This window comes from Mustela nivalis (assembly GCF_964662115.1).
Source record: "Mustela nivalis genome assembly, chromosome: 13".
Lineage (NCBI taxonomy): Eukaryota > Metazoa > Chordata > Mammalia > Carnivora > Mustelidae > Mustela > Mustela nivalis.
In genome coordinates, this window is record NC_139032.1 from 80475783 (window position 1) to 80488704 (window position 12922).

At 54.1% G+C, this 12922-nt stretch overlaps 1 protein-coding gene across 1 annotated transcript in view; it reads left to right on the forward strand.

Moving 5' to 3' along the window:
* DAB2IP (DAB2 interacting protein) overlaps positions 1 to 12922 on the forward strand; it is a 185530-nt gene that overhangs the window by 6371 nt on the left and 166237 nt on the right. The window lies entirely within an intron of this gene.

Genomic DNA, 12922 nt, shown 5'->3' on the forward strand with positions numbered 1-12922 from the left:
GACCACGCCAATAGATCATGCCTTCTTATGCCGTCCAATGGGCAGGTGGGGGCCCCCGAGGGAGGAGGAACCAGGAAACACTCAGGGTCCATCCTACCTCCTGTGGACCCTGAGATCTACCCTCGCTCCAGCTCCCAGCCCCCACCTCAGGCCAGGCCCCCCTTTGGACTCCTAGAGGGCTGCCTCACCCCATTCTGGGTCTCCCCATCTCAATCCATGCCCCAAACTCATCCTCGATGTGCAGCCGAGGGGACCCCTCACCGGCATCTTAAAGTCCCACCCCACTCACTGCAGTCAGAAAAAGTGAAAAATCATTGACACAGCCTCCAGGCAGTCCACCACCTGACCCCAGGTTGGCGCCTCTGCCCTTGTCTCCCGCCACACCCCTTCTTTCTCCCCACCCCCATCTCCATGAATCAATCACTGCCTTGAATGCGCTGTCCTTCTCCTCCTCCCTCATCTTTGCTCTTGTGTGCCCCCTGCCTGGACCAGTCTTGTAATACAGCTCTCCCTACTACTTCTCCCCCAACCTGGCCACTCTTCCTGTCATCTCCTCCAGGAAGCCCTCCCCGACTACCTTACTGGGCTCAAAGGCACGCTGAGCTTCCTGCTGTCCTGTCACACACTGATGAGTACAGTCCATTTGCTTTCCTGCTTGTCTCTACCTCTGGGCTGTGAGCTGCTTCAGGAGCCAGACCGCAAACTTGGAGACTGAGACCGGTGGGGTGGAAAAAGAGGTCAGGATGACTTTGCCTCTGGCCCGTGGCAGGAATGTTGGTGTCCACACCAGCGGGGGACGTGAGTGGAAGAGCAGCTTCTCAGTGGGAGTGATGTCCTGGGCTTACTGTGTCTGAAAGGCCTGCGGGACCTTCCGGGGGTTTTCCGTAGAAGGGTCTGTGATGGTCCTTCCAGATGTGACCTGGGGAGAGGCCCCAGCTCAGGGTAGAGGACAGGAGTGGCTGAGGTCTTCCCAGCTGTGTAAGTTCCACTCCCATTCCCAGGCTTTTGGAAACCTTACTCATCTGCCCAGCCAAGGTCTTGCCACCTCCTCCAGGAAGCCAGCCTTGATCAGCTTGGCTGAAGCTGTTTGGTTTTCTCCTTTACCATACCCTCTTGGCCATTACCGCATCTAGTCCTAAGGCATCCCATGACGATGTGACGATGTGACGATGAGGTCACAACCCTCTGTCTCTCTTGTAGCCTCCACATTGTCCTGCACAGGGCCCCCCAACACAGAATAAAAGGCACGTGGCGCACCCTGTACAGAATTGCTTCCCAGCAGTCTCAGCCAGTGGAATTCTAGGGAAAAATGAAAGGAAGCCTAGAGAGGCTTTGGGTCAGATGGATACAGGCAACCCGAGGGGGAGGTGGGAGGCAGGAGGGGTGGCTTTCTGTCCAATCCGGAAGCGTGTGCCGGGTGGCTAGATCCTCATAACCCCCGGCTCCGAGGCCCTGCAGCCAGTGACCTACATCCCGGTGTGCCTGTGTGTGCGCAGACACGCACGCATGAAAGCACGTGGAGGGCGTAAGCACATGTGAGCAGGACAGAATGCCTGCGAGGGGGCCTCTGTCCTGGCTGGCTGTGGGGGTCCCACATGTGTACCCCGAGCTCCCACCGACTCTGCACCAGAACGCGTGGGTCTGTGCTCCAAAAAAGCCAGCTCGAGGTTGCGCGGTTCCTGAAGTGGCAGCTGGGGTGTCTGTCCCCGAACCCCCACCCCTACTTCTGCCCTGGACTCTCTCTCCCTTGACCCAAATCTTAGACAAAGGGCCTCCCTTGCCGTAGCTAATGGTGGGGTGGAGGGCGGCCGCTAGGAGGAGCGGCAGTGGAGGGAGACAGCGCGCGGCTGTACCAGATGGTACCAGAGAGGTCGGGAGGGCAGGAGATGGGTGGGCTCCCCAGCAGAAGCTGAAGTGGGGGGGTTGCCTTCAGGGCCTGACTCAGGAGCCTTTTGGGGGCTGGCCCAGATCTGTCCCTGCTTTCTCTCCGGAACTGGGAGTGGGACTAGAAAGGGGAGGCCCGTCTTTGACCGAATGGCCATGCCAATTCCACGGCCCAGAAGCCAGGGTGCCCGGGAGGGTGTCTGCTAGGACAGCTTTTAGTCTTCCCTCTGGCCAGCTCTGTGGTGGGTGAGGAGGGGTCCCCACGCTCTCTCTCCTGGGGCTCTTCCCCCATCCTGGGCCTCTGATAGCTTGGAGGGGAGGGACAGGACCTCAGTCTCTCTCTCTCTCTCTCTTGCTGTATCTCTGTTGCGCTCTGTCTCTTGTCTCTGTCTCTCGATCTCTCTGTCTCTCTGCCTCCTTGTGATTCTAAGGGGCAACAACTGCTGAAGTTGGAGGGTCGTGGAGCCTGGGAGCTCATGTTTGTTTCTCTCTCTCTCTCTCTCTAGCTCTCACTGAAGTTGACGAACAATGTTATATTGATTTCAGGTGTATGACATAGTGACTCAACAATTACATACATTACAAAATGCTCACCATGAGAAGTGTACTTACCATCTGTCACCAAACAAAATAATCACAACATTCTTGACTGTATCTCCCACGCTATACTTTTCATCCCTGTGACTTATTTCTTGGATAACTGGAAGTTTGCACCTCTGGATGCTCTACACCTGTTTCGCCCACCCTCCCCTCCCCTCCAACTACCTGTTCATTCTCTGGGTTTATGAGTCTGTCTCTGTGCTGTCTCCCCAGAATTCCTAAGATGCCAAGCCACCCCTCTGCTCAATGCAATGCCCCGTCCCCTGAGCCAGCTCAGCTAAGTTGGGGTGGCCGCCCACCTGTGGGAGGTCACGGTCCCAGCAGGAGAAGCTGAGCCCAGGCAATGACTGGAGAGCTGAGAAGGGAGGCCAAAAAGACCAGGAGCCAAGAGGGTGGTCACTCTCGTGGCAGGGGGCGCTCAGCCGGGCCTGCTCAGCTTCCGGTTTCCACTGCTGTGGTCTCAGGCGTCTCCATTCCCCAAAGTCCTTGGCAGCCCAGTGCAAGCTCAGCTTCTAGGGGGAAGTAAGAGGGCAATTAATCCTTGTCCTCTCGGCCCCAAGAGTAGATGGCTGTCCAGCGCACCTTGACAGGATAGACCAGCCAGACAGGGAACAAGGACAGGGACAGGACACCGCACAGCTCATGGAACTCTTGCCGGAAAACCCATTTTGTAAAGGAGGAAACTGAGGTGCAGACAGGTTTGGTGATTAACTTCTGGTCCAACTACTAAGAAGTGACAGAGTCAGGATTCGAACCCTGGCCCACCGGCTCCAAAGCCACATGGGTCCCACTGTGTGCCAACTCTGAGTGTCCCATGTGCCTAGCATCCCGGGGAGAGACAGGAGGGGCTGTGTCTGTGCTATTGGGGGGGGGGAGGCTGGGGTCTCCACTCACCTCACCCATCCATTATGTAGACGAGCCAGCTGAGACTCAGGAGGGCCAAAGCCGCAGGATCTGATCCAGACGGCTTCTGGAAGGGGCAGCTGGGGTGGGTGTGGGCAGCAGCGGAGAGCCCCCATGGGCAGAGGGGCTGGAGAGAACTGAGATTTAGGTAAGTGGAAGGCAGCAGGGAGGGCACCCCGACAGGGGCTGAGGTGGGAGTGAGTGTCTGGAGTGTCCCAGCCTGAAGCATGGCATGGGGGGTTTTAACCTCAGGCGGGGCCTCTGACCTTGGCACTGGTGCCTCTTGGGGCTGGAACACTGTCGAGTCGGCTGTCCTGGGCCCTGAAGGGTGCCCAGTAGCATCCCAGGCCTCCCCCAACCAGTCGCCAGCAGCATACCTGCCCCTCACCCCAGGACAAGCTGTGACAACCAAGAATGTCTCCAGACATTGCAAACTGTTCCCTGGGGGATAGAATCCCTTCTGGGTAAGAATCAGTGCCCCAGAGTAAGCAGGAGCCCTGGAAGGGAGCCAGGGAGGGACAGGGTCCAAACTGCCACCGGCGATGGCCTGCACGCCTGCCCCGGGTCCCGGACCCTCAGTGCCCACTAGTTCAGCCTTATCCTGTGGCTGACCTGAGGCCAAGTGAGTGCGGATGCCAAGACAGGTGCCCAGCTGAGTGGTGGAACAATAGGGCTTGTGTTTGGAGAAGGAAACTCCTCCTCTCCCACCGCAGCATGGGGGGTGGGGAGGCAGTGATCCAAGAGCCAAGAGGGGCTGCAAGGCTGGGGCAGGGGCTTGTCGGAGCCAAGAGTAGGATAGAAGGGACTAGAATGGGGTGGGGAAGCTAACTCCCTGCCTGGGCTCCTGTTCACAAACAGAAACCCTAAAACCAAAGCATCCCAGCCAACTGGGATGGAATTTCCAACTTTCTAACCCATCTTGACCCCCTGGTCCTGGGGCTGAAGGGGTCAAGGGCTGCATTCCAGGCTGGGGGCCTGGCCAAGGTGGGGACTCCCTGCAGCCTGAAACCCCTCTTCCCTCCTGTGCACATGCAGTGTCTCCGAGGAAAGCAGGGCTCCCTGGAGGGTGTTGAGGGCAGGTGGGCGCTGGAGGGAATGAGGGGGAGGAAAGCCCCATCGTCAGGGTCTACCCCTTCCCCAACCATGTATGCAGCCAGAGGATCTAAAATGTGCATCTGATCCCTCTTATGGCTCCGTAGACTGCTCGACCCTCAGGAACCAGCCCGCCGCCCTTAGGACAGCCTTTCAAGGATGCTTTTCTCACTCCACCTGCCATTCCCCAACCCCCACCGCCCCCCCCCCCCCAACCACCAAGTTCACACTTCAGCCATGTCGAGTGATAGCCAGCCTCCCCGGCCTCTCTTCTGAGCCTGGAACGCCCGCCTCCTCCCAATGCAATGTGCCTTACCTGGGCTAACTCCTACACATACGTTGGTGCCCAGGGGTAACCAAAGCCTTCAGGAGGCATTCCCAGGCACCATGAGTGTTGGGCCTGGTGATTGGGAGCACTGATTCCTCCAGAACACAGCTGTCCCTGAGCATTTTAGAAGGAAGGATGGGGGGTATTAAGAAAAAAAAAACAAATATGTTTTTAGAGAAGGGGCAAGACAGAAGAGAGGAAACAAATAGACATAGACAGCAGTGGGAGGGGAGTGACCTGTCTTCACGGCCACCGGGGAGTGTGCCTGGATGGGCTGGCCCCGCAGCCTGTGCAGAGAGGCACAACCGGGTCTTGCTGACATGCCACTCTTGGATTCGGCCCCTTGATGCCCCTAACAAGGCCCACCCTGCACGTCGTTGAGTATTGCCAGCACTCAGTGGAGCTCAGATTCCTTGGACCTACGTCCAGACCAGTGGTTTCCCAACCGTCGAAAGAGTCCTGGGATCCCATGGAGATGCCAAAAGATTGCCAAGTAAGAGAGACTCCCCGCCTTTGCCCCAGCCCAGCTCTGCCCAGAGCAGCTGGTTGTCATCTAAATATTGGCTTTGCCTGAAATTTTTCATTCGAAACGAAGGTTCTGTGTCTCCACCCGTTTATAAAGAACCCACCTCCTCAAAGAGCCGGGAAGGCCCAGGCCCGGTGAGGAGCAGAGGGGCCGAGGCGCGTTGACCTCCTGACCCTTCCCTTGGCTGGAAGCCTGAATGTGAGCGAGTGATTGGAATCTGGAAGTAAGTTTTGTTTGGTGACAGTGAAGGACAGCAAAGGACACTTGGTTTCTGTGGTGGGGGTCGGGGTGGGAAACAGGTACCGCTTCGGAGTGGAAAGGAAAGGGCAGAGCTGGGCGGTCGGTCCCTATGCTCACAGTTTAATCACGACTTAACTCCATTTCCTCACTTGACCTTGGCCAAATTAACCCCTTTTGGAGACTCTGTGTCTTCCTCAATAAAATAGGACGACACTCCCGTACCAGAGTTGTTGGGAGGGGTGCACGAGAACACAGAGGAGGGGCTCAACAATTCCTGGTGGGCTCAGGATTCTCCCTGGTCCATGAACTCGAGGGAGTTCACAGTCCAAGGTTCAAATCCCAGCTACGCCCCTTACTAAATGTGTGACTTGATGCAAGTTAACCTCTCTGCCTAGGCTTTCCCATCTGCAAAGTGGGGAGCGTAGTCGCACCCACCAGCCTCATGGGAAGTAATGACTGTATAAGCACGAAGTACCCAGAACAGGGCTGCGTACGTTTGCTATCAATAGTTGTATTCAAGTAACAGCGGAGACCAGGTCTTGCAGAGGAGAGAGCCCAGAAACGGAGTCAAGGAATCAATGAGATAATGAATGAATACGAGAAAAGTCAGGGCCCCCTGCAAATGCCTCCCGGTCCTCAAGACACCATTAGTGGTGTCTTCCAGCTGCTGCTCTTGGCTACGACCTCGCCGCCACCCCGCTCCCTGTGGCTCAACCTCGCCCTGCATTTTTCTGCAAACCCGTAGAGGTAGGATTCCCATTCTGCCCCTCGATGACTTTGGGTGATAAAGAAGTAACTTCAGCCTCTTTGAATTGAATCTTCTCTCCAGAACGTGTAACAGACCTGGAAATTGGAATTGCCCTGGAGCTGATTATTCTGGGAGGGCACCTCCTGGCATTAAAACTAAATTAGATCAAGGTACCTCTGTTATTAGCAAAATAATTCCCGACGATTACAGAATGCGGCCATGAATCCTGATGGCAGGCGAACTTCAGGTGACTTACTTGAGACAAATAACGGTGCGGAAATCACAGGCTCATCTCATCGCTTCTCTGTAGTGTTGCAGTCAGGTAATTATGCTAATGGTTATAAGAAATCACCTTCTGTGGTCTGGGATTGGGAGGGCTTGAGGCAGAAATGTGTGGGGTGGAGATTACCTGCTTTGATCCAAAGTGGCCAGGCGCCATGTTTGGTGCTAAAACGGGCCATTTCTGGGGAGCTGGTTTGGTCCCTTGTCAACCAGGGGAGAAACCTGTTATGCGATCGGAATTGCAGGGGCTTCATTATTCATCTCTTTTCAGATCATCTTAATATAGGAAATTGAATTTGTCTAGGTTCCACTGTTGGGCATGGCAATTCCGAGAAGCAAATTAAGCTGTAAAAGCTCAGGACCTTTGCAGTTGGTTCTGTTCGGCTAATGTGTATCTGTGCCCACTGGGTGCCAGGCTATGATCTAGGCATGCCCAGGGAGAACATGCCAACATTTGAGAGTGTGTCTGGTGCTCTCAGCAGCCTGGCAGAGGTGGTATGGTCCCCAGTGCAGAGACAAGGAAACGAAGGTTCAGAAACATGAAGTGACTTGCCGAAGGTCCTTCTGCTACTGATCGGTGGACATGATTACTTCCATTCTCCCAGAGAAATCTGGGAGGCTTCCTGGAGGGGTGGACACGGGGAGGGCATAGTGGGGAGGCAGAGGATACAGTGTGGCAAACACTCAGAGGCAGGAGATTAAAGAGGGTTTTCAAAGGTGGGAGATGGGATGGCTGAGGGTCATGCAGTAGAGGACCCCCAATGACAGCTGAGGGTTTGGATGATGGAGGGATACCACAGAATCCGTTCCGAGCATACCAAGCTGCAGTTTGGTGGGGCCTACTACTGGGCTGCTGGCAGGACCAGGATAAGAAGGTGAAAGTAAATAATGGATAATTTGGGGGATAAGTATGTCCCAAATATTGCATAAGACAAACGTGTACTAAAAAATCATTTAGGGGCGCCTTGGTGGCTCATTGGGTTGGACCTCTGCCTTTGGCTCAGGTCGTGGTCTCGGGATCCTGGGATCGGGCTCCGCATCAGGCTCTCTGCTCAGCAGGGAACCTGCTTCGCCCTTTCTCTCTGCCTGACTCTGCCTGCTTGTGATCTCTCTCTCTATGTCAAGTGAGTGAATAAAATCTTAAAAAAAAAAAAAATTCATCAGTTATGTGAAATTGACATTTTATTGGGCATCCTGGCTGTCTTCTGGGTATCCTAGTCCAGCTGGGCTCCAGGCACAAGCTGTTTCCTCTGCCTTATGTGACTTTCCCTTACGGGCACACCTCCTGGCGAACTCCTATCCACCCTTTAAAGCCCTGTGCTCCTTACTATTCCTGTGGCAACATTTATCATGCACTCTGGTCATTGATTTCTTATGCAATTCTAATATCTATTCCTCCTTTGAGGAACCAACCTCACTTCCAGCAGCATAAGGAAAAAAAAAAAGTTAAGGTCATGACTCGCTCCACTTCTGGACCCCATCCCTACCCCCAACTGCCTCCAATTTCTGTTTCTGTCTCCGGATGAGCCAGCCTCTCTGCGCCTCCTGAGAACCTGCCTGCTTCTGTGAGTAGCAGTCACCTCTCTCATTGGCTCTGGCAAAGTCACAGGGTCTCCTGGGACCCTCCCACCGGTGGGATACTCAGCAAGTGCTTCCCTTTCTCCTTGTCGCAGGGTGGGTTTCCGGGGGAGCCGTCTCAGAGACTGTTCTGAGGCTGGCGGCACCTGGGGACAGAGGGGCCCACAGCGAGGCGGGGCAGAAGGAAAGAGGAGCTGCCCTGTGTGGGGTCTAGGGAGGGCCTGGAGCAGGGCTGGCCCTCCAGAGTTGTCCTGGGTAGTGTCAAGGGGCTCAGCCCTCAGTTGACCCATCACAGGACGCAGGACACCCTAGGAAAGGAGTGTCACCTCGGGTCGCAGTGGTTTCCTTTGGCAGAGGCCGCCCCCAAAGGGAACTGAGAGCTGAGGGCCCTTTTGTAACAACCTCCACATGCCTGGGGGAGTGAGTCCTGCATTCTGGAAGAGGGGGTCTGGGCGGCATGTCCCAGCATCTACCAGTCCCCCACCCCCAAAACATTCCAAGCTCCTGGGCACAGCATTCAGGCCCCTCCTGCCCCAGCCCCACCTCCTTTGCCTCCGACCTGTCTCACAGCCGCTTGCTTGGAGTTCCCAGGGCATGCTGGGGGGCTTCACCTTGCCCTTCTCTTAGCCTGGGCTCTTCCCTCTTTGCCTGGCTCGTGTCTCTCTCTGCTCTGTTAAGACACGCGCTGAGGTCATCTCCTTAGAAGACTTTTCTGGAGCCACTACTGTGGTCCACCAGCCCAGCCCTCCTCCCGCACCCCACAGCCACCCACCCACCTCCGGCAGTCAGGAGCACTCTGGGAGCTCCTCACGTGCGGGTCCCAGGGTCCATGAGCAGCCTGGGCACTCCGGGAACTCTCGGACGGCAGAGAGGGTGTGCCAGAAACCACAGAGAGGGAACCATGGCTTCCAGGCCGACCACACCGGGCAGGGCTGTGCCCCTTGGAACAGTGCCGCCCTGGGAACCAGAGCCTTTCTCCCTTTCGGGGTCATCAACTTTCTTCCACGCACAGTGTCCCACTCCAGCTGCATTCTCTCGAGGTATCTAAATCTTCAAACACCCCAGAGCTGGAGTGAGGTTTGCACATCACCGCTGTGGCTCCCTGTGACCTCAGTGCCCCGCAGGCACACAGGAACGAGCTCCCTTTGGTGCCCTCCTCTCCTTCCATTCACAGCACCCCTGCCCCGAGTTCCTGGGGGTCTGGGGCTTCATCACACGATCCATGCTAAGGCAGACCTTAAGCTGGGCAGGATTCCCACCTCGCGTGGTCATTTGCATGGGACAAAGTGGCAGCAGTAGCCCACGTCCACATCACCGGGGTAATATGACGTCGTCCAGTGTGATCTGGATCAGAGGATCGGCTCATTAGTTCAGAAAATCTCATCTGAGCCCATGAAGCACAGAGTGCTGTTCTTTTCCAAGGACCGTACTGCCCTGCCGACTTTGTGTATTTGTTTCTCCCACAGCATGTAACACTGGCCAGCTCATCTCCTAGGGTGTGGACCATAAGCAATTTGCCATCCTGTATGTCGCCTTGATGGAAGCCCCCGACAAGAGGACATATGTAGATTTTGCGTATATGCTGTAGACGATGTATTTGGTAGTCTCAGACGCGTCCCTGGGGAGGGTGCCGCAGGCTCTGTCGCCCCTGCAGATGGAAGCTGGCAAGGAAAAGACGGGTCCAGATTGAGATCCCTGGGCTATGTACGAGAACAGATTGGAGGGGGCCAGAGTGGACGTGGAGAGACGGGGAGGAGGGCTGCGTTTCTGAAATGCTATGCAGCCCCCACCCCAGGGTAGCGCAAAGGACCGGAGGAAAGAGGACCAGAGGCACTAACCTGGGGCACACTTCTGACCCTCCCACCTCCAGGGCGGACTCCCGGGTGCTTGCTTTTGTGCAAAGCCAGGGGACACTCCCTGGCATTTATTTCTAGCCTCCTTCTTCGGTGGTAGGTAGCCCAGTTGGGTCCTATTCACCTTCCCCCGCAAATATCTTCCTCTTGGCCAATAGTCACATAATTGCTACCTGTTCCCAAAAACGGGGTCATGCATTTTGCCTCTATTACCTCATTGACTCTTCATGAGAACCCCTTGCAGTCAGCCCTAGCCACCGTCCTGGCTGTGCAGACACAGAAACTAGGGCTCAGAGGGAGGTAGCAGCCTGCCGCTTCTCTTCCAGCGGACACGTGGCTCAATGGAGAGGGGATCCCAGGTCTCTCTGACCCCAAAGGTCACATTGTATCCCCAAAACACTCCATGAGGACCAGGCATTCCATCTGCAAAGTGGGATTGCTCTCCTTTTGAGAGTCTGACATGACCTTTTCTCGTCTGTGAGCATTTGGGTCCACTTGCCCCCTTTATTCATCCAGCCGTCCCGAGGCCAGGCCTTCTGTAGGTAGTCAGGCTGCAGAGGTGGCTCAGACAAGGTTGGTGACTGGGAGGAGCTCCCAGTCCGCTCAGGGAGGGCACAGAGCCATAACCAGGTGTCACAGGGTACAACGCGAGAGACGCGGACAGCGGTGTGGGTGGATGCGGGGAGAGTCGTCTGCCTGGAGAGTGGAAGAGGACCTCACAGGGGTTCCCCATGGGCTGAAAGGCCAGTGCTGGATGGCAACAGAAGACAGGGCAGGACGGACGCTCTAGGAAACGTTAACAGTCTGTGCAAAGGCACGGAGGCAGGACAGAGGCTGGGGGGCTTGGGAGATCCTGTTGTATAGAGTGAGGCAGTCTCCCCTGGCTGGGACTAGGGAACACAGGATCCCCGGGGAGTTCAAGGAACAGGCTATACGTGTTCTCAAGTCTTACTGAGCATTTCGCCGTGAGTCAGACTTTGGTCTGATCACTTCACAGACACGATGGTCATATTATTGAAATGAAGAAACTGAAGTTCAGAGCACGACTGCATTTTATGGGGATTTTGTGTTTTATCCTCTCCTGCTTGTTCTGTATCTTTGAAAAAGGTTCTGAAGAGTAAAACAAACACCCCTGACCCAGGTCAAGAAATAAAACCTTACCAATATCAACAAAGCCCCGTCCCCCGACCCTTCAGGTCTCCCTCCCCGCCCCCCGCCAGGCAAACGCCTCACTACATGGTGTAGTCATCATTCCTCTGAATTTCTTCAGACTGTTACCAAACATGTGCATTCCCAGCAATATGTGGTATCATTCTGTTTCGCATGTTTTAACAATCTCTAGGAATGCTGTCTTCCAACGCGGTCTTCTCCAACGTACTTCCCCCCCCCCATCAACTTATGATCCATAAGGAACCCCCCCCCGATGTTCACAGCTGTACAGAATTTCATGGATTGGTCCACCATTTCTTTGTGCCTTCTGCTGTTGGACATCAAGACTGCCTAAGATTCATTACGAGGGTAAACACTGTGGCTGTGAGCAAGTCCCAGGTTTATCCCAAAAGCCAAGTTCTCTGGGTCACTGGGGTACGTAATGCCATCTTCAACATTTCTAGACACTGTCAGATTATTCCCCAGAATGGGGCACTCATTTCTCCTCCCCACCGCCCCGGTGCATGAGAGATTTCCCTGTGCCCTATATCTTCACCCACATTCTGCCTTCCTGCCTCTTTGGTTTTGGCCAATCACACAGGTGTGCAAGGGTACGTCTCTGGGGTTTGACTTTGCATTTCCCGGATGAAGAGTGAGGCTGAATGTCTTTTCATATGTTTATTAGCCATTCATGGTTTCCCTTCCTCAAATTGCCTGTTCATACATTTTACTCCATTTTCTCTTGTTTCTTTTGAAAATTGATTTGTAGAAGATCTTTGTATGTTTTGGAGATTGTGTTTCAAATATCTTCTTTTGACAGACAGGAATTTTACACTTAAAAAAAAAAAGATTTTATTTATTTATTTGACAGAGAGAGAGAGATCACAAGTAAGCAGAGAGGCAGACAGAGCAGAGAGTCGGATGTGGGTCTCGATCCCAGGACCCTGAGACCATGACCTGAGCTGAAGGCAGAGGCTTAACCCACTGAGCCACTCAGGCGCCCCTTGAATTTTATACTTTTTTTTAAAAAAAGATTTTATTTATTCATTTATTTGAGAGAGAGAGAGAGAGAGAGCACATGAGCTGGGGGAGGGTAGAAGGAGAAGAGGATCCCAAACAGACTCAGTGCTGAGTGGTGGAGCCCGTCATGGGCTTGATTGCAACACACAGAGATCACGATCTGAGCCAAAACCACGAATTGGAAACCCAATCAATTGAGACACCCAGGTGCCCTGAATTTTATCCTTCAATTAAGTGTATCAATCTTTTCCTTGATAGTTTGCTCTTTTGAGGTCTTTTTTTTTTTTTTTTAAGATTTTATTTATTTATTTGACAGAGAGAGAGAGTGAGCACAAGTAGGGAGAGCAGCAGGCAGAGGGAGAAGGAGAAGCAGATTCTGGGGAGCCCGTTGCGGGGCTCGATCCCAGCACCCTGCAATCATGACCTGACCTGAAGACAGATGCTTAACGACTGAGCCACCCAAACGCCCCAGCTTTTGGGATCTTTAAAAAATCTTCCCCTATTACACAGGTTCTTTGTGTTTAAGTCTTTAATCCACCTGGAATTTTTTTTCTTAATGGAAGGTGTGAGGTAGGGATTTCGTATCTTTTTTCCACAATGTGGATATCCAGTTACTCTAAAAAACATCCTTTATAGAAAAGCCCACCCTTTCCCGGTGACGTGCAGCACCACTCTTGCCGCATACCAGGTTTCCATACATGTGTGAGTCTATTTTGGCA